Source organism: Anas platyrhynchos, chromosome 5 (genome assembly GCF_047663525.1).
Source record: "Anas platyrhynchos isolate ZD024472 breed Pekin duck chromosome 5, IASCAAS_PekinDuck_T2T, whole genome shotgun sequence".
NCBI lineage: Eukaryota > Metazoa > Chordata > Aves > Anseriformes > Anatidae > Anas > Anas platyrhynchos.
In genome coordinates this window covers 36,077,280-36,102,553 of record NC_092591.1, presented here as the reverse complement: position 1 = coordinate 36,102,553, position 25,274 = coordinate 36,077,280, and the positions used below count along the sequence as shown (strand labels likewise).

The 25,274-nt window shown below is 38.3% G+C and overlaps 1 protein-coding gene across 12 annotated transcripts in view; it reads left to right on the top strand.

Moving 5' to 3' along the window:
* SIPA1L1 (signal induced proliferation associated 1 like 1) overlaps positions 1-25,274 on the top strand; it is a 202,704-nt gene that overhangs the window by 41,514 nt on the left and 135,916 nt on the right. The window lies entirely within an intron of this gene.

Genomic DNA, 25,274 nt, shown 5'->3' with positions numbered 1-25,274 from the left:
CAGTTGCCTTGGTCTCTTTTTTGTGCATGTTAGAAAATTCATGCTTTATTGATGACAGAAAACAATGCTGTGAACATGAAGAAATTCAATTAGAAATAGTTGCTTTTCTGATTAGCCATGGTAAAAATGAAGACTTGAGCATCAAAGTTGAGAGATCTTGTATCTAGATTTTCTTCTTGTCTGTTTATTTCTTGTCCAACATTTTATATTAATTAAATCAGAACTAAAGTTGCCCTGAAATTTCTGATGTATACTGGTGCTATCTAATGAAGAAAATGTCTGTTCGTTAAGTGTAAGCTAGGAAAATCCATTGTGAACACTGAGACTCCTAGCTAATTATTGCAGTGATAAGCTTAGGACTGTTTTGGTATTAGTAGTCTAATTCGATTCATTTTTAAAGTGTTGAGTGGCAAAATCTAGTAGATGAAGTGCAGGTACATGGGAGTTTACTACTAGTCTGGCTAATACAAAGAAACACGTGGGTGGTTGGAAGTATCTATTGTGCACATTCAATGCAGGGAATGTTAAATGGTTTGAAGGGACCGCTATAGGTCACGTAGTCAGTACCATACTTGAAGCAGGAAGAACTTTTAGGTTAGACCAAGTTGCTCAGGACCTTTTCCAGATGACCACTGAGTATTTTTAGGATGGAGCTGGCACTGTAGGCAGCCTGTCGCAGTGTGTGCCAGGTGTTTAAGTGCTGCCAAGTGAACAAGCTGCTCTGTATTCATTCTGGCCCTTGTTCTCTGTGTGAGTAACAGCGGCTTCTGAAGTCTTAGGTATGGATGAGCTGTCTGGCAGGGGTCTCTGTGGTGTTTGTTGTTGGAACCTGGGTTTGGAAGATATTGGGATCTGCTGTAGTTGCTGAGAAAGTAGCTGGGACACAACATCAAAGTTCATTGTTTTATTCAGCACTGGAAAGAAAGTTGCAGCAAATATTTTATCTATGAAGCAATGCAAAGATGGAAAGACCTGATGGAGAACTGAGGGAAGCTTAATTGACTTTTGATCACCTGTGGAATGACTTATCAAGGTTAAGGATTGTTTGTGCTGAGCACTTTTCCCACTTCCTCTGAACCACACCTTTCTTATGATCTCATATTGTCCTTGCTTTTGATAAGGTGAGATATATGCGATGCTTATGATATGAAAATGTAGGCTACTTGTTTTGGATTATAGTTATACAGTTTACTATCCTTCTTCCTTTTGTTACCTTGACAATTAACACTTGACTATATCTAGAAACTTTCCTGTGTGCTTGGCTCTCCTCTTATTTTGAGTAAAAACTAAGAGTTGTGTCAAAAAATCATGTCTAATTATTCACTAAGTAAGCACTCCTCAACTTTGATCTAAACCTACTTATCTGGAAAGCAGCAGCATCCTAATATGCAGCTACTCCCAGCGTTCGGTGATCTAGATACTCCTGGAGGGCAGGAGTGCCTATTATTTCATGTAGTAAATGTAAAGAAGAAAATTTATTTCTGTCTTTATTTAGCAGTGGTATGCTTTCATTTACATAAAAAAAAAAAAAAAATAGAAGTATCTGGATAGCAACAGTGAGTTGTTAAGTTTGTGTTCCAGGTTTTTCCTCTGACCATGCTTGTGAAAAGCATCAGAGCATGGATGTGGAAAACCATCCACAGTCTGGCTGTGAACTCCCAGTAACTGGCTTTCTTCTTTGTGTCCCAGCAAAGGTGCTCCACTGAGACCAATTTCAGTGTGATGTGCTTCTTCCATTGAGGGGTGCTTCATGGTGGAATGGGTCCTCCTCATTTCGGATTGTTTGCTGGTTAGAAAGAATTGAGGAATCCTTCTAGTACTTAACGTGCATCCAACTGTGTGACTTGTCCAAAACTCAGGTTGAGACTGCCCCACCAAAAACTTAGTGACCTTATGGTGAGCTTCACATCTGACTCTGTTCAAGGTGCCACATCAGTACATACACTGCAGCTCTTGCTCCTGTTACTGCTTGCAGCAGAGGGGAGTAGTGAAGTCTGCCCAGCTTCCAGGGATGTCTGAATGTCACGGTGTCAACTCTAACTGCCGAGGTGAGTTCCAAGGGAAAGGAGGCTGCTAAGCTGGAGAACAGTATTTAATTTGGCAGTAAATTTTATGTTGGCATTCCTAGGGAGCTATTAGCCAGTATTATTGGGGGAGGAACTCACAGTCCTGGAAACACGTGGAGCTTTAAGGCTCAGGTAATAAGGAAGAACAGATCACCCCTGTGACCAGAGGTGGGTGTCCAGGCCCAGGTTTAAAGCCTAGTTACAAGATGAAAGGAACTGCCTGCTAGTGACTGAGAAGGTTTAATCATTCCTGTAAATTGCTTCTGGAGCCTGTCTGTAACAGTTGACTGGGCTAAAAGCTCTGAAGGGTTCTGTTTAAAACAAGTGTTGCCAAAATGTATCACTAATCTAGATTTTATAGGTTTGCAGATACACGTTAAACTTGCAATGCTGGGCATTGCGTTCCCATCTGGTGGGGTAATTCTGTAAACAGAAGATGTAGACAATTTTAAAGAGTTTTGGCTTGTAATTAAATGTTTAAATGTTAATTCATCATGCAGTAATAAAATGATTGATATGCTTTTTTTCCATAAAAACAGGATGTCTGTTACTTAAAAATAGTCCTCATGATCCCCCACCCCCGCCACCCCCAGGTGCTTTCTGTCACTTTCTAAATGTGGCAACTCTTAAATAGCCAATTCTGCCTTCTTTTCAGTGGGGTTCTTGCTGTCAGGCTTCTTGCAGGCTGCCTTGTTAGCGGCAGATATGCCATTGAAACCACAATGTGTAATTTTTTTCTCATTATGAAAATATGCCCTAGTTCCAGGGTGGTTTAGTTTTTAGATTAAAATGCACCTTGCAATAAAGGCACTGCATTGAATTTCCTATGTTGGCTTTTTCCTGGAGGGTGGGGGGGGTTGGAGGTGGCTTGGAAACGTTCAGAAATCTTCAGGTTCTGAAATGAGAACGAAAACAACTGCAAATCAAAAGTTTAGGCCTTGTGTGAGGGGCTGTCCCATAGTACAACGTGTCCCTGTGGCTCATGAAAGCCTGTCTTCGTAGACTTTCACATTTCCAATTATTTTGTCCTGTTTTTGTTAAGGAGCAGGTTCTATATTTGGTCTGTAGATTATTTGTTTAGGGCTAAAGTTTGGTAATATCATCTAAACACCCCGAAATTTGGACCTAGGGTTGGGCTCTAAGCTGCCCTACTGCCCTGTTGGCTAGCTGACAATTTAGTGAGCTGTCTGGTTCAAACAGCTAAAGCCATATCGTGCTTAAGTTCATCAAGATCAAAACACAAAACAACTCCCTTTCTTTTAGTATCTTTGAACCCATTTCATCTGTATGCCTTAGAAGTTGGTCTTACTGGAGATCCTTTTGTAAATCGGTTCAGTCGCTTTTATGCATTTTTTAAAATTCTTTTTGGTGAAAAGCATACCTGATTGCTATTTAGTCTGCAGTCTGTTTGCTTTCTTTCCTCCATGTTTGTGTTCTTATTTACCATTTGTTATAAGGAATATAACAGTGCAGTAATATAGGTGAGAATAATGCTTTGTAGGGTTTATTTAGAGGGATACAGAAATGCACGTGGAAGGGTATCTGCAATGGTGCAGTAGAACAGTCACAGCAATATGGGTATGAGCAAAGTTAGGTCATGTTTTAAGTATTCTTACTGAGTAGAGAAGAGCAGGATTTCTCAAAACTGGGGCCGAAATCCAGAGTGATATCAGTATTAAAATTCATCTGTAGTGTTAATGGAAAGGGTCTGAAGTTGGTAGAGGTTTTAAGCTAGTTTTCCATACTAACTAGTCTATTCCTCGGGGTACCACAATGTAATCTGTTGCATTATTCCCATTATCTGTGTTTTTGTAGCTTGATCATTAGACTTCTTATGCAGATTTATTTATTTTTGATCTAAAAGATACTAGAAGGGCCACAGCAGTCATCTTCTGACATGTATTTGCTTCTCCATTTTGAAAGGTACCTGTTTTGCTTTTGAAGTGATACTGAAATACTAGTACACAGGCACTTGATATCTAGCACTTGGGTGCATTTGTGGTCAAACGCTTGTATTTATTTGTCTGTCTGACCTGTTTGCTTTTTTCTCATGAACAGGAAGGGAATTGGAAATGCAAGCCAATCTCAAGGAACATGATGATTTCGGTGACTCATTTGTTTAATATAAAACTCTACTGTGAATAGGTTCCATGCTGACTGACAGGGTATGACTTCAATGAAGTTCTGGCTATTTGAAAATCAAGGCCAAAAATGATTAATATGAGGTCTGTTTCTCAGTTTGCATTGTGTGTTTTACCTGTGGAATGCACCAGAGGTAACTACCCCGTGCTGCTGGGAGCACTCGTGCACCACTTCTGCGTCTCCCACCCATTGCTCCAAGATTTTCTCAGGGTGAGGCTATAAAAAGGAACATGGCAAAGAGGAATATGAGGAAACGTTGCCTCGTTTCTGTCCAACCACAACAATTTTGCTCTTGAATTTCAGATCAGAACTGCAACCGTAGGGAGTGCCAGGCTTGAGTGATGAACACACCCAGGGCGTATACTAAGGGAGTATCAGGAGTTTTTAACTCCTACTCAGGAAACTTGGTTGGTTTATCTTAGAATAGAGGAATATCTTCTAGCTCATCTGTTTTTACCCTTAGCTGCCTGAAAAGGAAACTGCAAAAAATCATCTAGAAATGCAAAATATGGAATTATCAATGAAAAAAATACTAGAAGTATTAACTGCAGTGGCACTTAGCTGAATCTTATTTATACAGGGCATTTAGGAGAGAAGATAGGGTAAGGGAGAGGGATGTAGCTGTGCTTAGGTGAGACAAAGCATAGAGTTGTCCTGGGGATCCCAGGAGGGCTGCATTAGCCCTTCTTACACCATGCTAGTGGGCCTCTGCTTACCTCTGAGTGTACACCTGGGACTGGTAGCAGCACGGTATCACTGAAAATGAGTGTTTTGTTGATAGAGGTGCATACTTAAGAGGCGTGCAAGACTTTTTTTTTTTTTTTTTTTTCTTAAAGCAACAAAATATTTTGCTCATTGGGTCTGGTACAGCTCACAGACAGATCCACTAAAAACTTCTCTGAGCTATACCAGAAGAGGTCTGGATGGCTAAGTGAAGGGATGTTCCTTGCTTCGTTCGTCAGTTAACAGTTGCTATAAAAGGACTCAATTAGAAAAATGAGTTAGAAGGTTTCAGCCTCTTGTGAAAAACCTACCTTTCACTAATGTTTTTTTTTACAGGGTGGTATTTTCCTTCGGCTTCACTGTAAGTTTTTAATTTTCAATTTGTTTACTTATCTTTTCTCCCTGAGCCTCATGCTTATAAACGAAAAGCTAGGCAGAATGCCTGAGATGAATTAAAAAAAAAAAAAAAAAAAAAACCAAAAAAAAAACAACCAACCCCCCATGTACAACCAAAAAGCTTGCCTGTCAGCCTATTTTATGGTTAGGACAGTTGAACAACATGAGCCTGAGAAACTTCAAGGTTCTTTTTTGTGTGTCCTGTCCCTGACCCTGCACCCCAATCAAAACCTAGTTTGGATTTGGTCTGTCTTTACAGCATCTCTATACATCAGTTGGAACATGCGTAAGGTATCATACTTGAATGCTTTATAGAAGTTGCAAAGGATTGGCATATGCTTTTACAAAGCCTTGTACTTGTGACCCAATACCTTGTTTATCTAACCTAGATACCCAGGTTAGTATAAAGAACAACTGAACATGCTTCAAAAATTTTCTGGTTTATAAAACAGCATACAGAGCTCGTGAGCTGCAAAAATTCAAATCTCTTCCACATGAAAGCGACAGATTTAAGTGAATCTGTAGCTTCTTAACACCAAACATGCCCTTTGAATTCTCCCTTAACTCTTTGAGGTGTAACTACCCACTTCACTGTCCAACAAGTAAATAACAATCTTCTGCTGATTGTTTGCAAGAGATTGCTATACTCTGAAAATTACACAGTGGGATATTTGGGACAGGATTCTCCACCAATGCTTTAACCAAAGTAACTGAGAACAGTGTACTGCATTTCTCCTTTAGTATTGCAAATTTGGAGGCAGATTGTGCTGAAGATAAACCTTCAGTCAAAACAGATTTGCATTCCTTGTCTGGGTTTAGTGAAACGAAGTGTATAAAAAAAACCCTGAAAGGTAGGCTTTATGCTCTTCATCTTGTCTTAAAGATAATGACTTCTGGTAAATTCCCCGATTTGAATACTACTGAATACAGAGTTGGGACTTCCTGGGAATATTTTTTCTGTATTACATGTAGTACATTGCTACTGAGGAATGAGTGATTGTGTATTCAATGATAGTGATAATGCAGAAACACCATTGCAATACATTTGCTGATAAGTATCCTTTTTTATTCCTTGTATGCCCCTGTTCAGGTATTGCTGTTTATGTGAAATAGCTAACTTTGTAAGCATGACTTTCCCTCACCTGCCAGTAACTTTTGTAAATTGTGTTAACACAAATATAAGCAATATTGGATAAAAGAGAAAAATACCTTTTGGTCTCCCCCTATGAAATGGTATATAAAATGGCTATAAAATAACCTAGTTTTTTTTTTTGAGTATGGGCAAAATTCCACGAGCAGAGTACCTGGATGTTGTTACCAATTACTAGTATTCTATTAGTTTTTTGGTATATATTACTGCAAATTATCTAGGGCTGACCCAAAACAGAAGTGCTTTCCTTTGATCAAACAGGAAAAATAAATTGTTCTGTTTCAAAATGTTAGTTCCTGAAATTAACAACACCAGGGTGTGTATTCTGTATTTGTAAACAGTGCTGCTAACTTCAGAAATAATATTCCCATAAGTAAAATTTTTCATGATCATTAAAGGTCTATTTTTCAATTGGATACTTGAGTAGTAGTTTGTCAAAGGTTAAGTAGCATTATTACTTATCATAGGTAGGCAGTAAACTGAATTAGTTTTGTTACTGGAAGCCAAAGTTTGAGACCTGTTAACACTTTTCTGTGTTCTGTTCTGGATTTGGGACATTAGTAGTAACCATAAAATCAAGTGTCAAGTCTCTTTGTGCCACTGGCTTTCCTAATTATGAAGGAGGGATATACTTGTACCTGAAGTTTTTATTTAATTTTAATCTGACATAAGCTGAGTGAGCAGTTCTTCCAGCCACAAAAGCCAAAATCCTGCAACAGCCTTCAAGGTATGTTCACACGTGAAAGCTGTGTAATTCTTGTTTTTGTTTGCCTGCGTCAGAAATTCGGTTCAAAGCTTCCTGCCTTATCCTTTTCTGATGAGATCTGCAAATCCAACCTTTTATGAAGGTCATGTCTTAAGCTATGATTCCTCCTTTGCTTGTACCTTTTATGAATGCTTTCTTAAAAGCCAGAGGGCTTATCTATGATTTAGTCTTCACATGTGTAACAAGTATCTGCCACTATATACTGTTTCACAACTTGCTCTAATTTAACCTGCTTTTTTTCTGCGTGTTTTTTTTTTTTTTTTCTGAGCTACGAGCATCTCCTAAGGTGACAGCATGTAGCGTGCTATGAGTTGGAGGAAAAGAAAAAACAGACACCTTGTTGAACAGAAGATATTAGAAATATTGCAGTGTACAAATATTTCATCTCTAATCTCTAGCATTCACCTTCAGACTATATCAGATTATTTTCTTGAGCTTGGTTTTAAAGTTTTTTTCCTGTTTTTCTTTATTATATGTGTAAGTTGAAGTGTTGCCAAAATCTTGCTTGGCTTTCTGTGCATTATTCCCATCAGTGGATTAACTGATAGTGGGTGGATCAGTGTGTGGTAGGCATAAGTCTTCAGAGACGTTGATGTCTGACTTGTACAACTGTAGGGAATTTTGGTAAACACCTCTGTTTGCCTTGCTGCAGGTGTGCGTAGCCAGGTGGAGGTTTCATGCTGTGTAAGATAGGATTCTCCTTACGCTGAGTAAAGTATATGTAAAGTTGTGGATAACTTTATTTTTTAACTACTGCTGCTACAGGAGCTCCCTATTTATCTCTGCATTATTGGAAAACATTGGTTTGTTTTCTCTGTACAAACAAGCTTTGATATATTCTTACCTTATATTGTCAGTTATTGTAATCTTTCTAGACCTGGCATTAACCTATGCTGTTTGCTAAGTCAACCAAATTCAGCATTTGCTGTTCTGACTTTATTTTGTTTTAGGTCTACAATTTTTCTGCTTAGCTTGTGGAGTAAAAGAGATGTGGAAAACCACGATCAGCTAATGTAAAGCCTTTTTGTTTAGAGTTTGGGATTAGTGAAATTATCCACACGTTGTTCTCTGCACAGCAAAAGGGTGCATTTTGAATAGACATAATCTTTAGATTCCTGATTAAACGCTAGTGACACAATTGGCCTGATGCTGAAAGCATCTTGTGTGATTTCACTTTCTGTTGGTATCTAGCCTTTTCCCCTATGGTGACAGTAATGCCTGTATTAATGAACATATTTAAGTGAAATTGATCGGATTGTGTGAGAATTCAGATAATTGCATTCTCCTTCTTTCCACTCTGCAAAAAAGGAAAGAGTCAATACAAGTGAGCTACTGCAGTGTCCTGCAGTGCCTTCTGAAGCCCAGTCATTTATTATTGAATGTTTGTTTTATTCTGTAGGAAAAAAAAAAAAAAAAAAAAAAAAGGAAGCATTGTGCTTCTTATTTGTATTTTAAAGAACTTTGGGATACTAGAAATAAGTATGGATCAACGTCAATATAATGTAGATTTGATTATAAGAAAAATAAATGAAAAAAAACTCTTTATAAGTAATTTATTTGGATTTGAGAAACTAGAATAATGCAGAAAAATCTTGCGTTTGTAAGTGGTGAACTGATAGGTGACCAACCCATAGTTTGTATTAAATGAGCATGACCCAAGCTGGGAGGTGTTTTCACTTCTATAACCAAAGGTCTGCAAGCATGGCTGAGGCCCTTTGATACTGCGGTTGTGCCCAGTGCTCTGGATTAGGCAGACTTGTGGTGGGAGTTGCAAGGAGAAGAGTCTTTGGAACACCTGTGGAAATACTATGAGAAATGCTGCTTAGATTTAGCTGTTGCTGTCTTTGAGGATGTAGTGTTTCACTTGGTTGTGTTAAGTCTGCAAATGCCAGCTTTCAACCGCTTTCGAGGGAGGTCTTCTGAGATTCAGAAAGTTTTTGTCAAACAGGCTTTCAGCAGTTAGTCTTTGTATTCCTCATTTGAATTCTCTTCCATCTCTTTTATTAAATATTGATAAATGTAGAAATGTATATAGTAAACAGCACACTGCAGTTTAAACTACCACATATGAAGAAATTACTTTTCCTAGTAAAATCAATACCTAACACATAGGAACACAGCCCATCATTTATGGATAATATACTGCTTACTCCAGACGGTGACTCTGCTAAGAAAAGGACCACATAACCATGTCCTAACTGCTGCTATACAGGCATAAATATCTTCCAGTGGAAGTCATCATCCCTAAATGCCTATAGGGAAGGATTTTGAGAATAGGTTAGCTACCGTAGATGACTCAGGCAGCAGTGACCATATGAAGTATAGCAAAGTGCAAATGAGGTGTCAGGCGTACCTGAAATGCAAACTAACATCCACCACTTCCAGACTGACAAGTCAGCATTGTGTGCTTGAATATTTTTGTACATGGGTTTAGGAACCTAAGTGCTAGGTATTTGAAAGAAACATCATTGATCCAGAACCATGAAACTGGATAATTCTCTTCCCTAAAACGTGTATTGAGTGCTTCACCTCCAGCAAGGAATGAGACCACAGCTGAAGCTGCAGCTTCCGTATCATTGTGAGGGCCAAACTTCCTTTTTACCTAACAGCATGCCAGAGGATTGCACATGCATCTCTTTGGCAAAGTTTGCAGTGAATTTCCAAAGTTTCTCTGGTGTTTTCTTCTGCTCTGTGCATGTCGTTACTGCGAACTCCCCCAAATTTGTTACCGTTGAAACAGAGCAAATGCTATTTCATTCATCACTGGATATGCAACATTTGGAAATAGGTGTTAAAAGTATGAACAGTGAGATAGGAAAAACTTGAAGATATGATGGGCAATATATCTACTTTATTTAAACTGTAGTCTTTGCACCTAAAAGAAACCATTTTTTTCTTTACCACTGGATTTTTTTTTTAGACTTATACCACAGTGATGAGGCTTTTAATATCTTTAATGCCTTGTTTCTACATAGATTGCTTCTTTAAAGTAGCTTTTGTCCTCTATATGCCCCAAAGTACTCTTTCTATCCAGATTAATTACAGTCCCTGCCTGTCTCCTGGAATCTAGCCAGATCTGCTGGAATGAGTTGCTCTGCACACCAACATTAGAATAAGGGAATGCAGGAGTCTGAAGGGTTTTTGCTGAGTACCTGTCTCTGGTACCTGTAATGAAACTTATTCTTTGGGAAGCTCTTTTCCATGTCAGCTATGTCTTACGATTTGACCGCATCTAGTTAAGAAATATGAGATTTTATTCATTTGCATAGTGTTTGTGGTGTTCCGGTATGTCTCTTGTCCTTCCAAAGCACCAATAATTCACTTGGCCGAACCTGTCACATTCTCTTTTGGTACCCATGACAGTCAAGTGTTTTCAAATATGTTACTTCTCCATTTAAGTAACGCTTCTTGCTGAGGTAAACCCTCGTTTAAGTACACCTGCAGAAATGCTTTCAAATGCTCACTGAACTTCCTTTTATTGCTTTAACTTTGAAATATCAAAACAATGTTTTTTTTTTTTTTTGCCATTTTTTTTTTCCAATTTTGCTTTCTGCATATCTGATTTTCTATATCTTTCTCTTTAGGTATGTAGATGAGGACTGAACTGTGTGTCTGTATGTATGTTACGTGGAATAAATTTGGGAGTTCTGGTTCCCTGATAAAGTCCATCTGCTGCTTAGGTGGCCTTCCATATTATTGCTGTTGCAGCAGCTATGCTATTAATAGTTTATAATGCAAAGCCTAAAATTAATACTAGTTTGCTTGCCTTTGTAAAATTAAGTAACTCTCTTAAAGATGTAACTTGCTTTTGTTAACTATGCGACCTAGTGATGTCTTGATATGGTGGCACTGAAATCTGACTTAGGTGGAAACTTTCTCTTTTTTCAAGAGCTGTGGATCTTCACACAGGAGCCTGCATGTCACATACCTGTTTGATCTATCTGTTGGTGAAATCAGTAACATACTGAATTGTTCAGAAGCAAAGTCATTGACATGATATGTATTCCTTTCCATCACCCCCACCACCCTTAATACAGTATCAAGTCACTGCATACCATTACTAATTTATGGCCTCTTCAGGGCATAGTTGTCATTTGATAAGATCTGCTTTGGTCCGCAGGGAAATTAATGGTATTTCAATCAGTAAGAATGATACCCAGTGAGAAGTATGCTGGTTATCCTTGCTAGGTCACAGACAATTAAAAATCCTTAATACTAGTTTGATTTCCCTTGTTTTAAAAACATGAATTTGTTCCCCAGAGCAGCGTATATCAGATACTTACAGTTAGCATGCCTTGTACATGTGACAATTATGCTTATAATCCAAATGAAGTCCCTTTTGGGACAATGTCTAAAGTAGGCTCTTAAAACTGGAAACATAATAAAAATGGAACTGAAAAATACTTTGAGAGCTGCTGAATGTATCACCTCTGTAATTATTTCATGGCTTTCTTTATGAGGTATTATTTTTCCAAAGTTTCTTCTTGGATGTATACTAATAAAATAATACAACAATGAAGAAAAATATTTTAAAATGTTGATTTTTTAAGGGGAGTTTAACATTTCTCAAAAGTGAGAGTCTTTGCTAACGAGGCTGTCAAATACTTTGTGAATGATCAGCTCAAAGAATAGGAAGTCTCAGTTCACATATTACATGACTTGGATTTACTATTTTAAAGAAAAAAATACACAGGAAAAATATATTTTTACTCTCAAATCTGATAAGTGTATACTTAGCCTTCATAACCAGTGCTACCACCTTCACCTCCTGAAGTTTTGACTAGCAGTATCTGTGTTAGTTGTTTTTTGTAGGTCTTAGTCTTTGTCATTTGTGCTAGATGCACTTTTATTAGACACTGGTTTAATGACTGTGTTGGATGTTTTGTATTAGACCCTGGTGTACATGGTGGTATAATGGAAGAAGATCTTGTTTGAAAACCCAGATTTGATTTCCTTGTTTAGGTATTGTGGACATAATTCTCAGCAGGAACAGAGGCTTGGGAAAATGACTTCTTGAAGTGTAGGTGATTAACATTGTAGTTCTCTGTGCAATTTTAATCCAGCATGAATTGACTCAGTTACTGCAGAAAATTGTGGTGTTGTACTCCCCTGCACTTTCCCATCTAACTTTCTGCTTGCAGAAGCATTCTAGTAGCTATTCAGCAAACTGGCTGGAAATTGCTTTTCATGGATGCTAACCTGCCAAAGAAATTTCAGCCTCCAGTTTCCTTGGCTCCCTTGATCTGGTTCACCACATCACCAACTGGCTCTTGGTGCCAGCACATGAAAGGGTTGAGGGAGTGGGAAAAGACAGGACTGCTTTCCTCTGCAACTTGTGCTTGCTCCAGACTGTAAAGTATGCATGGAATTACACTGGAACAGACGGTTGAACCCTGAAGGCCAGAGCTAGGGTTTTGTGTGTCCCTTGGATGTACGTTTCCAAGTGCTTTTTTCAGACAAAGGGTATCCTTTTAAGGCTTTCAGGTCTTTTTCTTTATTTTTTTAAGATGGTCCTGTTTCTGTAGCGAGTAATTGGAGAGCTAGATGAGATCTTATTAAAATACAGTGAAACAAAATAGAGTTGGAATCCCAAACAATGGCTATTAACTTGCATTTATGTAAGTGTGTAGTGCTGAGCTGTGGGGTGGCTGCCGTTTGGGTGCTTGCAGAGGCTGAGCTATGCCTGGTGAGCCCTTTGATGCTTGACTTATCAACCTCATTATTTCTTTAAAATGCAGCAATTGTTCTTGTTTCACAGAAGTGTATGATGAGGAATGCTTGGAGACTCCAATAAGGAAGTTATATGTAGAACATAGATTAGTCCTGGGCTTTAATGTTGAGCAATGCCTTCCATAACCTGTGCAAAACCAATATGCTATTATGTCTTCCTTCTTCTTCCTGTGGTTAGAATAGTAAAGCTTATGCGAGTCTGACTGTGACCCAGTTAATGGGTGTACCAGACTTTTGCTTTCTGTCTTGAAAGGAAAAAGAATAATCAAAATCACAATATGAAGACAACCAGTAATCAGTAAATATTTCATTTTTCAAACCCACAAATCATTGAAGATTGTTTACTCCCAGAGTGTTGTTGAGATTTACTCAAAATAACAAATACAATATTTACTTGATCTCTTTATTTTGGGAACTTAGACACAGAATTAAGAAGGCGAATTCTCAAATGTGAGCACAGGGTCAGTAAGTATTTTGTATGTGTTATCTGATAGCATTATCTGAATGCAGTACAAGTTCTGAACTTTCATTGCTAAAAGGCATTGTCATGTGTTCTTATTAGGGCACCAGCATCTCTAACCTATGAAGATTGGTTGATAAACATCCTTTGTTATTGTAAACGTCCTCTTGACCATCTGCCAGCTAAGGCCAGAGAGGAAGGTGGAGGAAGGTAGAACCTCTTACTTCAGAGCTTGTTTTAAGGCAGATATCCCGTTATGGATGTATTTTATTGAGAAACAGATGGTTTGTGAAATCAGCCTAAAAAATATAACAGAAAAAAAATCTCTTTGTGACTTCTGCAGCATGGTATTTGTGCTGTGAATATAAGCATGTTAAAAATGTTAACAACTATAGTTAAAGGTAAACTGTTTGAAAACCTTAAGTTTTTTTTTTCCAATTTAAGATCATACTTAAACTTTCTCAAGTCCACAAAAAAAAAAAAAGAAAAAAAGAGTAGGCTTCAGACAGCAATTCCAAGTAAGATGCTTTGCCATTCTCTTGCTTCTTCCCCTTTCATTCCAGATGATTCCAGTCGTTCCACACAGCGGTTGGTAAATTAGTGAATATGAATCATAATTTGAATTGGTGGAAAACTAAGTGTAAACACAGCATGCACATGTTTATAGACAGTTTCTAAGAGTAGTGTTCTTGTAATATTCTCTTAATACCTGTATGTATTCTGTGTTCACTATTACACTGCCAAATTACCACAGTATTTGTTGGGCTTTGCTGACTCGAGCGCAGCCTGGGGGGTGCTCAGGTGGTGATGGCGCCTAGGCCTCATGGGTGCCTCTAGTGCTGCCTTCCCTTTTCAGCAGAAAGGAAAGGTTTCAAGATGGGCTGTGTTCAGGACTCTTGTTTGGTGTTGGCATTGCTCATCTGAAGGGCTTTGTTGTTGTTAAGTTACCTTTATTTTGGAGGGGTGTTTTGGATTAGTGATACTGACATTCATTGTTTACCTCTGATGTTCTTAGTTACAGCTATGGCTTCGTCCTGAGGTGGTCATTTCATATTCATGTAATAATTTACCTCTAACGACCATGCCTGGTCAGTTAAGATTTGATTGGTGAGGCGTTGAGGTTTATTTTCCATAACTCATGCAACCAAGAGTGAAGTGATGTGTGTGACTGAGTGCACCGGGCCTGTGGCTGCATCCTGTGGGGCAGTGTCGGGTGCAGGCAAACGCTGCCCTTCTGAGGTGTGTGCTGCTAACAGTCGGGTTTTGGGACAGGCTTCAGGTGATAGGAGGGGTTTTTGTGTGCTAAGTTTAGATATGAGGGAACGAGGCCTTTCTTGTGCCTCTTTGTGCTGGTTTGCTCCATGGGCTCTCCCCCAAGCAGGGCAGTGCTGTTTTATCGTACTTTTTCACACTTCTGCTTTGTGTGACTGTGGTGGTTGAGATGCTGCTGATGGGGAAACCCTTTTAGGTCAGTATCTTTCAAAGTACGTGGTACCCTCAGAAATGTCATAGACATGTATATCTTTAGACTTGGAGCTGTTCTCTTGGCAAGAAAAGACCTTTCAGTTTGTTCACCGAATTAAAACTACAACTTGTAATTATTCCATACCCGAAGACTGAAGTGATATGTAGGATGATGGATTTATTTTTTCTGGGTTTCAAACACCCTTCAGTGGAACATGCCAATAATGCTCAGTGTGTTTTGAAACTGGGCAGCAAATTATACTTGTATGTAATTGCCAGATAATTCTTTGTTACTGACCTTTCTAAAAACTAGTTTAATCAGCAGTTTTGCATATGAGTTATAAGGCAACTTTCCACAGGTCAGGATAAGATCCCTTAACAGAGCACACCAGTCTAGACGTGCTTGTTTCCCATCTCTGGGACACAAGGACTGTGAAGGCTTGTCTTCGACTCCTGTTACATCAGTCTTTCTAAAAAGGGAAACTGCAACATGTGGTAACTAGATCTGCTGTGTTTCTTTCAAATGCTTGTGATGAATCTCTTGGAATAAGTGGAACTATACTGGAAACTAGCTTCAGAGGGTATTGATGGATTTCAAGCTTATTTGTACCTGATAAAATCAGTTTTTTAGTTTTTTCACCTCAGAAATGATGAATAGTTGTTTGAGGTAACTAAAAGCCCCTGGGATGAGATTTTTCATTTGGGTGTCTTACAGCTTCAGCCCTCTGTCTTGGCAGTTACCATTTCAGCAATGTTAAACTGGATCTGCATTTTTGTAGCAAAATTGAGCATTTTCCCCCGGGAAGCTCAGGGTGTGGTGGTGTGGTCATGTCAGCCTGGCACAAGCCCATGCATCCCCTGGAAGGGCATAGCTTGCTTCTGTCCTCCCCCTTGCTGGCGTGCTGCTCCTTCCTACCTCCTCCACCTCCAGATGACGCCTTGTGCAGAGCTGGGAGTTGATCCTGCTGAAAGCCAGCAACGCAAAGACGGGGGGCAAGAGCACACACAGCAGCACGCACATGCTTTATAATGGGTTTGAGTGGTCCTGTGCAGCCTTAATAGGATGTTTCCAAAATTAGCTGCCACTTATGGTATGTCTGTTTTTTTATAAACAGAATTTGTTGTAGTTCAGCTTGTACCCCAAGTTCCTGCTCTAAATTGTTTGAATTCCATGTGATTCATTGCTAATGTTTTCTTTCCCATGCTTTTCCTAATCCCAGCTGAAGATAACCATTGTGCAGTTGTAGTGGCACTGTCGTGTTGTTACAATTGGACAAAATCCTTTAAGACCTGTTTTAGGCTCTTCATGGGCATTGTCTTATGTAAATAAAGGATCGCATAACAATCCTATAGTTTTTCAAAATAGGTGTCCAAACACATGGAAAGAAAATCTGCTGTTAGTTAATTCAAATGACCACAATAAAACTGAAAATGTCTTTTCTGTGAAGTATTTTCCTATTTCTGAAACAGGTTGAAGCTCTGTGTGTTCTCAAGACAATGTGTTTTAAAGCTAATCTTAAAATGATTTAAGAATTTTAAATAAAATTTGCTGGTTTTCACAGCAGGTACACAGGTAAGCTTTTGTAGATAGGAATAATATGGACAGTATTTCAGAATAATTACTTGTCACCAGGATTGTTTATGTTCAGTGTAAGAGAATAACCAATTTTTTAAAAAGATGTACCTATGTCTATATCTAGATATTCAAAGATGACATGTCATGTGGAGTCTATAACTTCTACCTAATAGCATTCCTTTCTAGCTCTTGCTATGCAAAATTTTGGCTGCGTGACACGAATGGAGAAATATTTCTATGAAAAACTGAACAGCAATGTGTTAATTTTTTTCTCAAGATTGATAGTCATTCTTTTTATTTTTACATACAACTGGGGGAATGTAAACCTTCGCTGACATGTTTATTTAAATGAATCACTGGAACAGGTTCTTCTCAAGGCTTTTATTTAGAAGAGAAGTCATGTTCTGCCCCAGAAGGGTATGGTGAAGCAGATGAAGAATTGATTTGTTCCTGTGTATTCTTGACTCTTATAGAAAATAACTCAAATGGATTAGAGACAAAGATGCAATTTAGATTGTGAAATTTCTTAGTGTTGTTTTCTTAATGGCTACAGTTTTTGTGCATCTAATTCTCCTTATACATTTCAACTTCTTAGCCTGGCATAAGATTAGAGAATTTTACCTAAAGGAAATCTCCATTTTACAGAGGTCACTTGATTCAGAAATGGAGATGCATAGGGTGCAGAGGCAGAGTGATTCTTCTGTTACTGTGGTGGGGATTTTTGCTCCCTTCTGATGGGTCACTGCTGCAGGCAGGGGTGTCCAGCATCTGTCAAGGTAGAATATGGATTGGAGAGGCCAGAAGATGGTGGATTCTTCTCTGTCAGTATTATTCCTCCCTGCACCCACATCAATTTAGTATTCTGTTCTGTAACTTCTGCATATTTTGTAATGGCTAGTTGGCTATTTTTGCCTGGTGCTGCATGTTTGTAGTTACTAAACTTTGTGACCATTTTCTTGGAAGAGTGGGTTTTTGTAAAGTACTGTTCTCTTCAAACAAGCAAACATTTTTTTTGTTAGTTATCTTGTTATATGCTGCAGATTTATATTCAGTCATTTTTTTAGTTCTTGTGTTTGTAGGTTGTTTTTTCCTTTAGTTCCCCAGTACTAATGAAGGAATACTTACTGAAGTGTAGAATCTCGATTGGTGGTAACATGGGAATATTTCACATGCTTCATTAAGGTTGGATAACCTTGCTGTTTTGTTGGTACTTTATTTTTCTTCGTAGTTTATTTTCCCATATTAACTATTTCTTCATTTCAGTTCCTTTCCTAGAATTGCAGTTTCTTTAGAAATGAGGGCGTCTATGTCTTGATATCCTTGTTAAAAATCATGAACTGTTTAGTTGTGTATCTTTCCTTGTATTCAAGAGTGTTAGTTGTAAAGAGCATCATTTGTAGATAAATACACTATTTTAGCCCCATATTTGGACCAGATTTTCAGATATACCTGGTCAGTCTGGGGACAAATGGTTCTGTAATAATGAGACCACCTTAAGAATAGTATTTGAATAATTATGTAGTGCATTGAAGGGAACTAGGTAATTTTTCTCGTCTTGTGTTCAACAGTTGAAGCTGGGAATAGACTTTCATGAATCCTTAATAGTTAGCTACATTAATAGTCTCTGGATTCATGAAGTACTTTCTTACATTTCTCTTTTGGTTTGGGTTTATTAAAAGTAATATGTTCAGAGTGTTCTGTAACTCTCTTCCCTGTCTTCCCACGCATAAATGAGCACAGAGTTCTCAAAATGTTACATCTCATTTTATTAGTGAAACTCCTGCAACCTTGGGATGGACAAGAATTGAGACAGATTCCAAAAGTTGTCTGTTCAGATAAAAATCTAGCATGGAAGAGTCTGCTGCTGTTCATGGCTTGGCATGCAGTTTGAGAGAACTTATATTAGCATTGCGTTTTCTTTATTGTGAGTAATTTTGCTAATATTCCTAGGAATGTGAAAGTAGCTGGTTCTGCTGCAACTCAAATATTTTCTCATTTGGAAATGAATATAATATCTAGCTTGGTTTTCCTTCACCCTCTCCTCAGATGCGTCAAATTACTGTGTTTTAGGTCCAGGCTCTTCATGGAAATTAATCATTTGACCCCTGTGAAGTAAATATTTTCATTAATGGGAAAACTGCAGAACTGACAAGTAAAATTATTTGAATTATGCAGAGTTCTGAGACATGTGATTGCATTGCTAGAATGTCTGTTTTCAGTAACTTCTTTACAAAACGTAATGTAAGCCATAATAATGCTGTCTAAGCAGGCCTACAAATGCTTTTATGTTTTCTGAACTACATATATGACCAAAAGCATAACTACAAAATATTGTTTACAGAACAGTTTATCTTGAAATGCAGATAAAAGAACTATCTGCTGAGAAAAGTACAAAATACTTTGTAATTTTCCTGAGGAAAACAGGTAGAAAAGAACTTTTTTTTGGATTTCATTTTAGCCTCACAAAGAGCTTGAAGAGCTTAACTGGAGAGAGAAAACCCCACACTAATTGAAATTACCAAGTCTGCAGAGCAGTTCAAAAGGATATGAAAGCACACAGTACTGGTGAGTTAGGAAATAAGTTTATCAGTTTTCATGAAATATAAGTGTAAAAGATGGCTCCCAGTTGGAAATGGAAACCTTAGGTGTGGCGGGAGAGAATATCTTGATTTTTTTTGATGGTGGTTTTTTGGTCTCTTTCAGTGGGATAGAAATAGTGTATTGTCTTCTGCTTTATCACAAAGATGATGTGGATGAGTTTCCTTTCATGGAAGGCTTGTAACAGGATAGAGAAGTCTGGTTACATATGCAGGAAACTTTCTAGCTAAAAAAAAAAATTGACTTTATAGCCTAAATTTGAATGAAGGGTTGAAAAAGATACAGTTTATGGAGTGTGACACTTAGAGATAAAGATTTTCAGTTTGAAATGTGTCAATGCTTTTGAAGACTGAATAAATTTTGCTCAATGGAATGGACTGCTTCATATCCTTTTGGATATTTTGAAATAATAGCGAGGTAGTTAATGTTTGTTTCACTGAATTTTATGGACACTTGATATCTATTTTTGTTGTGAAGCTTGCTTTTGTAGCAGATATATGGTATGCACTCCCGGAGAGCTATGAAGGGATCTAGAGACTTATAGGAATGGTGCTCACAGAACAAATACATACAGTTAAAATCTAATGAAATCTGTTCTGTGATAGAATCAGAGGATGGTTTGGGTTGGAAGGGACCTTAAAGATCATCTAGTTCCAACCCTCTGCCATTGGCAGGAACACCTCCCACTAGACCAGGTTCCACTAGGCTTGGTTTAACCTCCTCCTTGTGGTAGAGGGTACAATAACAGAGTTTCTGCAATATGCTGGTGTATTGTGAAGGACTGGGGAAATCTGATTCTGTGTTTTGGTTGTTGAAAGATGCCACTGCATTTCAGCGGAAGCAACACACTGGTTATTGGTATGCTGATGCCATTCAGCAAAGATGCTTCAAAGCTTTTGATCGCTGTTAGGCAGCTCCCTGCATTCTTGTTTTGGGTGTCTGATTTGCATAGCTAATGTATTGCTCCTTAAAGTATGTATACCATTAGTTTGTCACAGTGCTGATGAGAGCCTTCATAAAAAGAGAAGCCATTCTGGTCCTTTGTCATAGGTGTTAGAAGGTGGCAATCAGAAACATTAGTCTTCCCATTGGCTGCTGAGTCACTTTGAGATCTTTCTTTCTCTTGCCTTGGTCTCTCTTGTTTTTTTTTTTTATTTATTTTTTATTTATTATTATTTGGTTTAAGGATATTTACCTTGTCTGCAAAGCACTTTGAATCCTTATCAGTAGGAAGCTTCCTAACAGTGACATATTTTCTATTGTGCTTCTTCTGTTTTCATTGACCAATAGTTTTAAAAATCCAAAAGTGGAATGACAGAAGTCAGTTGAGATGCCAGCTCAGTTTCCATTTCTTTTAACAGTGGTTGGATGGCCTCAAATCACATGTGAAAGAAGAAAACAAATGAACAGAAAGAACCCCAACAAAATAGAAAAGGAGTGAGCTTTCAAGTCATGAACTTGTGTATTATTTGCTAAAATTGCTCTTTATCCTTGCTGCTCCAATATTTTCTTCAACAGATACTATTGGTGCTTTGCTTGACAGCAGTAACTCCTAATACAATGGAAAATCCTGTGCTTTTCTTATAGTTTAGCTGCGACGGGCTGAAAAACAAACACTAGGACAATATTTTTTTGCAGATATAAGCTAGCTTTTAAAGAGGGAATATTGGACATCAAAAAAGGGAAGGTGACCACTTCATTTAACAAGTAAATAAATGAGTTAACTCTCGTTACATTTCAACCATTTCAAACTTAACTATTCACTTTCCTTACTGTAGAATGCTTCCTGTTGTCATTAGTAATGCCAGAGGCCACTTCGCTGATTGTGTTCTGTGAATTCCTTGATGTTCTAGTTCAGTTGGTTCAGCCCTGGGCAGAAATGAGCTCATGTATGCGAAGCTCTTCAAGTCAGCAGTATCTTCTCGGGACAGGTATTCTATTTGTAGGATGTGCAGTTTTATTCAAGGTAAATGAAGTGCTGTTTATACGCTATTACAGTTGTGCTGTGTGGCTAGAAAAAATGGCCTTTCAAAGTGTGTAAGCCACGGTGATGGTGCATAATCAGGAGAGGTTATGGCTTACAGCACCAAAATGAGGTTGTGAACATGAGAAGAATCCTTTTCAAATACAATGAAATTAAAGGAAACTTATTCTGTGACCCCTTTTGAGGAAAAAATGCTAAGAATTACAGTAATTGACTTATGTTGACAGGGCAGCAAAGTAGTTAATGAATTAAATGCAGTGTTACTAATTTTGATTGATACTGTATAATTATGATGTCAAAGGTATTTGAATTTATATTAGACTGTAAATCTGTATTGGACTTCATTCTTCCCTTGGTGAAAGGAAGAAAAAAAAAAAACACACGATGAGAACCTAAAACTAACCCCCATATACACCTGAGATGAATCATTTAAAAACTGAAGCATGATTCAATTTCAAATCTTTTTTCTGTACTGCTATTTCTCAAAAAGTAAATGAGATGGTAAAAAGGTTTCACTGGTTCAGCTTTCCTCTTTGCTGCCAGTATTGCACTGAAAAATTCCTTAAGTTCTTAGTGTCTGAGAAGCGAGAGGTAAATATCTTCTCTGAATTTTGATATTATTGGCAGCAGTGAATCCTCTGACAGCCCTCCATGCTCTTAGGGCTTTTTTCTTTCTTAATAGGCTTGGTCTCATTGGAGATTTTAGCACCCGAAGGTAAAACGCAGCCTTCCACATTACCTTGAGCTGTTCTGTAGAATGCTAAGAGGAACTAAAACATGATTTTACCTAAAAATGACATTTATGGAAGAATACAGGAGATCAGATTATTCTGGCAGTAGCTCTCAAAGCAAATGTTCTTTAGCTTGACAAGCTAAGCATGAAGGGATACGCTTTATTAGGATGCAAATTCTGTGTATGTGATTGATTTGTTGTGTAATATTTTCATGCATTATTTGGTTTATCAGAATCGTACATGTATTACTATATAAATAGGCTTTACTAAAGTCTCAGAAATAGTATTTCACTATTTATGAGGATGAAAGTCAAGATGGCTGTAATTTCAAACTTCAATAGGAATCTATATACCTCCTTTTACATTAGATGATTCCTGTTTCCCTAAAACAAGGGGTTTTGTTTCTTGCTGCTTTGTACATCCCTTTATTTTTGTCTTCATTCCTCTATTGCCTTATTTATTCTCCTTGCTGTTTCACAGTCATAGTTTCAGATCCTGCTTTCCTGAGCTTGTAACACTGTCAAATTTTACACTGCCCTTTGGTACTTTGTCCATGTCTACCTTCCTTCCCAAGAATTTGTGCCTCAGTGACCTCCAGGAGCAACTGTCCTGTGTTTTAAGAGTAATTCTAAGAGTTTAGCTATGACTTCTAAGCTTTTGCTTGCCGAGTATGTTTGTGCAAGTCAAATGGCTTTGTGCTTTCTAAGATGCAGAATTTACCTGTCTGGTATGTATTAGTAATAGCCATTAGTGCTTAGCAATCACATAGTTGAAAAGATGTATACAAGTGGAATTCACTTTGTAGTAACGTTATTTACCAGCTCTTGACATTCAGCATATTTAGTTGCAGCATATGTTTGGCTGGAGATGAAACTTTGAGCTCTGTAAAAGCTTTAGTTGGAGGTGGCCTTTGAGGAGCACTGCTGTGTGGGCTTTTCTCTCTTGTGGTACTGTGGGTGCAGCGATTCAGTCATCTGCTAGCTACAGGGCTTTCAAAATACCAGCCTGAGCGTCCAAGGGAATTGGGTGCTCAACTCCCATCTCCTTTGACTGGAATCCTCCCGCTGGGTTGCAAGCTGCTATCCAAAGCCATGGGAGCAACATGCAATGCATCATCTTATTTTTATTGACGTCTGTTGGTGAAACTTGTCCCAGCTGTCTTCGTTCCTGTGATAGTAATTACAGTAATAATCAGCTAACACGCTAATGTCAACAGCCTTTTGTTTTTATTATGAAGGGAAAGACAGACCTATTAAATATTTTCATAGCTTTATGATGACACAAGAGCGCTGCGTGTAGAGTTCTTTGTTTAGAAATTATAATGCATAGATGTTGCTTTCCTAAAGAAAAAGGGGAGGATATTTCACATTTTCACACTGATGCCTGTTCCTTCTTTCTTTTGAAAATCTGGATTAGCTAACAGGCCTTTTGGGATCTCCTATTAATGTTTCTTGTGAGATGAATCAGCTTGGAGGCTGCTGAGGCTATGGAGGAAAATATTTTTTTAAAAAGTCTTTGAGAAATATCTGAATTTCTTTGCAGCTGTTTTTCAGAAGTTCTGAATACTGTTTGATTCTGCTGAGAACAAATGCCACTTACTTAGTGTTTCTAGAAATTAATTTTTTTGTATGAGCTGAAACATTCTCTTCTCCCCCCCTCTTTTCCCTCCCCACCCCCCCCTTTTTTTTTTTTTTTTTTTGAAAAGGCTTTGGATGTAATTTCAATACATCCTTATGTTATTAATTACGTAAGGCTTCTAGAGCTTTGAACTGTTATTCTGCAGGTGAATTGCTGCTCTGAGAATAGCTGTCGTGGGATGCAGCAGAAAGGTGGGGGAAGCAAAGCAGCCCTTGGTTGAGATGCAGGATGCTGGAGTCAGGGAGATGAGTCTGCAAGGATTCCTCGTTGCTTGTAGTGCTGGATATTGACATCTGGAAAGTAGAAAACAATCTTTCGAATGCTCTGCAAGTAACACGTTTTAGTTCTTCCAAGGGTGATGTAAGAAAATAGCCTTTTTCAGTAGAACCAAGTTCTTTCTTCCCTCCCCCCTTATGTACGCCTACACCAATGTTTTTTCAGCTCTGCAAGTGTGTTTTTTCTCACTCTCTCTGGTGTGTAGGCGGCCTTCCCAATCACAATTGAGCTTCGCAGGCAATCTTTTTTTTTTTTTTTTTTAGAAAAAAATCGTCTTTACACAGCAGGTCTATAATTTAACACCAAAGAAAATGGAGAGCTCTACTTTAGAATTATGATGCATCTCAGTAATGGCTGAATGGGTGAAGAATTTCACCTTAAAGAAAATAAGGAAAATTTTTCCTCACCAGAAGACCACCTGCAGAAATGTATTCACCTGCTGCCCAAATGACTTGCCAAAATGTCAGTAGTGCAGTTACAGGCTGATAGAATTTAAACCTTTTACTCACTTCATTAGACTGAGTTGGAAATGAGCTTTTCTATCCCCAAATTAAAATGTGATTCTACTTGAGAGACGGGCTCAGTTTGTTGGTAATGTCAAAAGTTGAAATGTAATTCTTCCTGGAATGTTATTGTTAAAATGTGTTTAGTTTATAAGTATGATTTTAGGCTATAATTACTTCAGCGAGCTCTGATAGTGCTGTCTGGCTCATTTTAAAGTGGTTTGGTTAATACTAATTTTCTTGCTTCCAAGTATTCCAACTTCACTTGACCTGTCTGGAAATAGTGTTGGGAGAGTAGAAATGGATGATTTACATTTATTTGCTTTAGCAATCTATGAAATTTCAGAGATCCTTGTAATAAAGTAACTAGCACTTTTGCCATGGTGTTCCGTGCAGCTGAAGCTGGCCTTGCAGCTGAGAGCAGCCATCCTTGACCGCTTATTTTGTCCTGTTCTGTCTCTGCCTTACGTCAGCCCAAGTGCTTGTGTAGCCCAGCAGTGAGCTGGACTGGGGAAAGCCAGGCTGGAGACATGATCTAGGCCTTCTCAGCTCTCCTTTCTTTAATCTGGATTTGAATCCTTCTCTTTGACAAGATTCCCCGTGCGTCTTCTCTAGCACATGAGCTTGGTGGGAGTGGAGGAGGACAAAAATTGAGCAGCAGTTTGTGCTCCAGCTTGTGCCTCTGTGCAGTTCCCGGGGTTGCAGCATAGCTCTCCACAGTTAGATCTGCTTGCCCAGTTTAATTTTAGAGGGCTCCCATAATATGTGGATGCAACGCTTTTGTAGCAATAATCAGAGATCAGATGGTAAGGCTGAAACGATACAGATTTTATTGCAGGACCCTTTATATAGGAAGGACCAGCTTTGAAACTTCTCTTCCTACTCTTGGAGGCTTCTTAGAAGGCTCCAGTTGATGACAGATAATTTCACTCCTGCTGTCCTTGTGCTTGACACGTGTGATTTAGGTTTATGCTGAATAGTGAGGAAAAATTGGGCCACAGCACTCAGAAGTATCCTGTTTTTTTTTTAGGTGTAACCAAATGTTTGTTTGATCCCCCAAATGTCTGG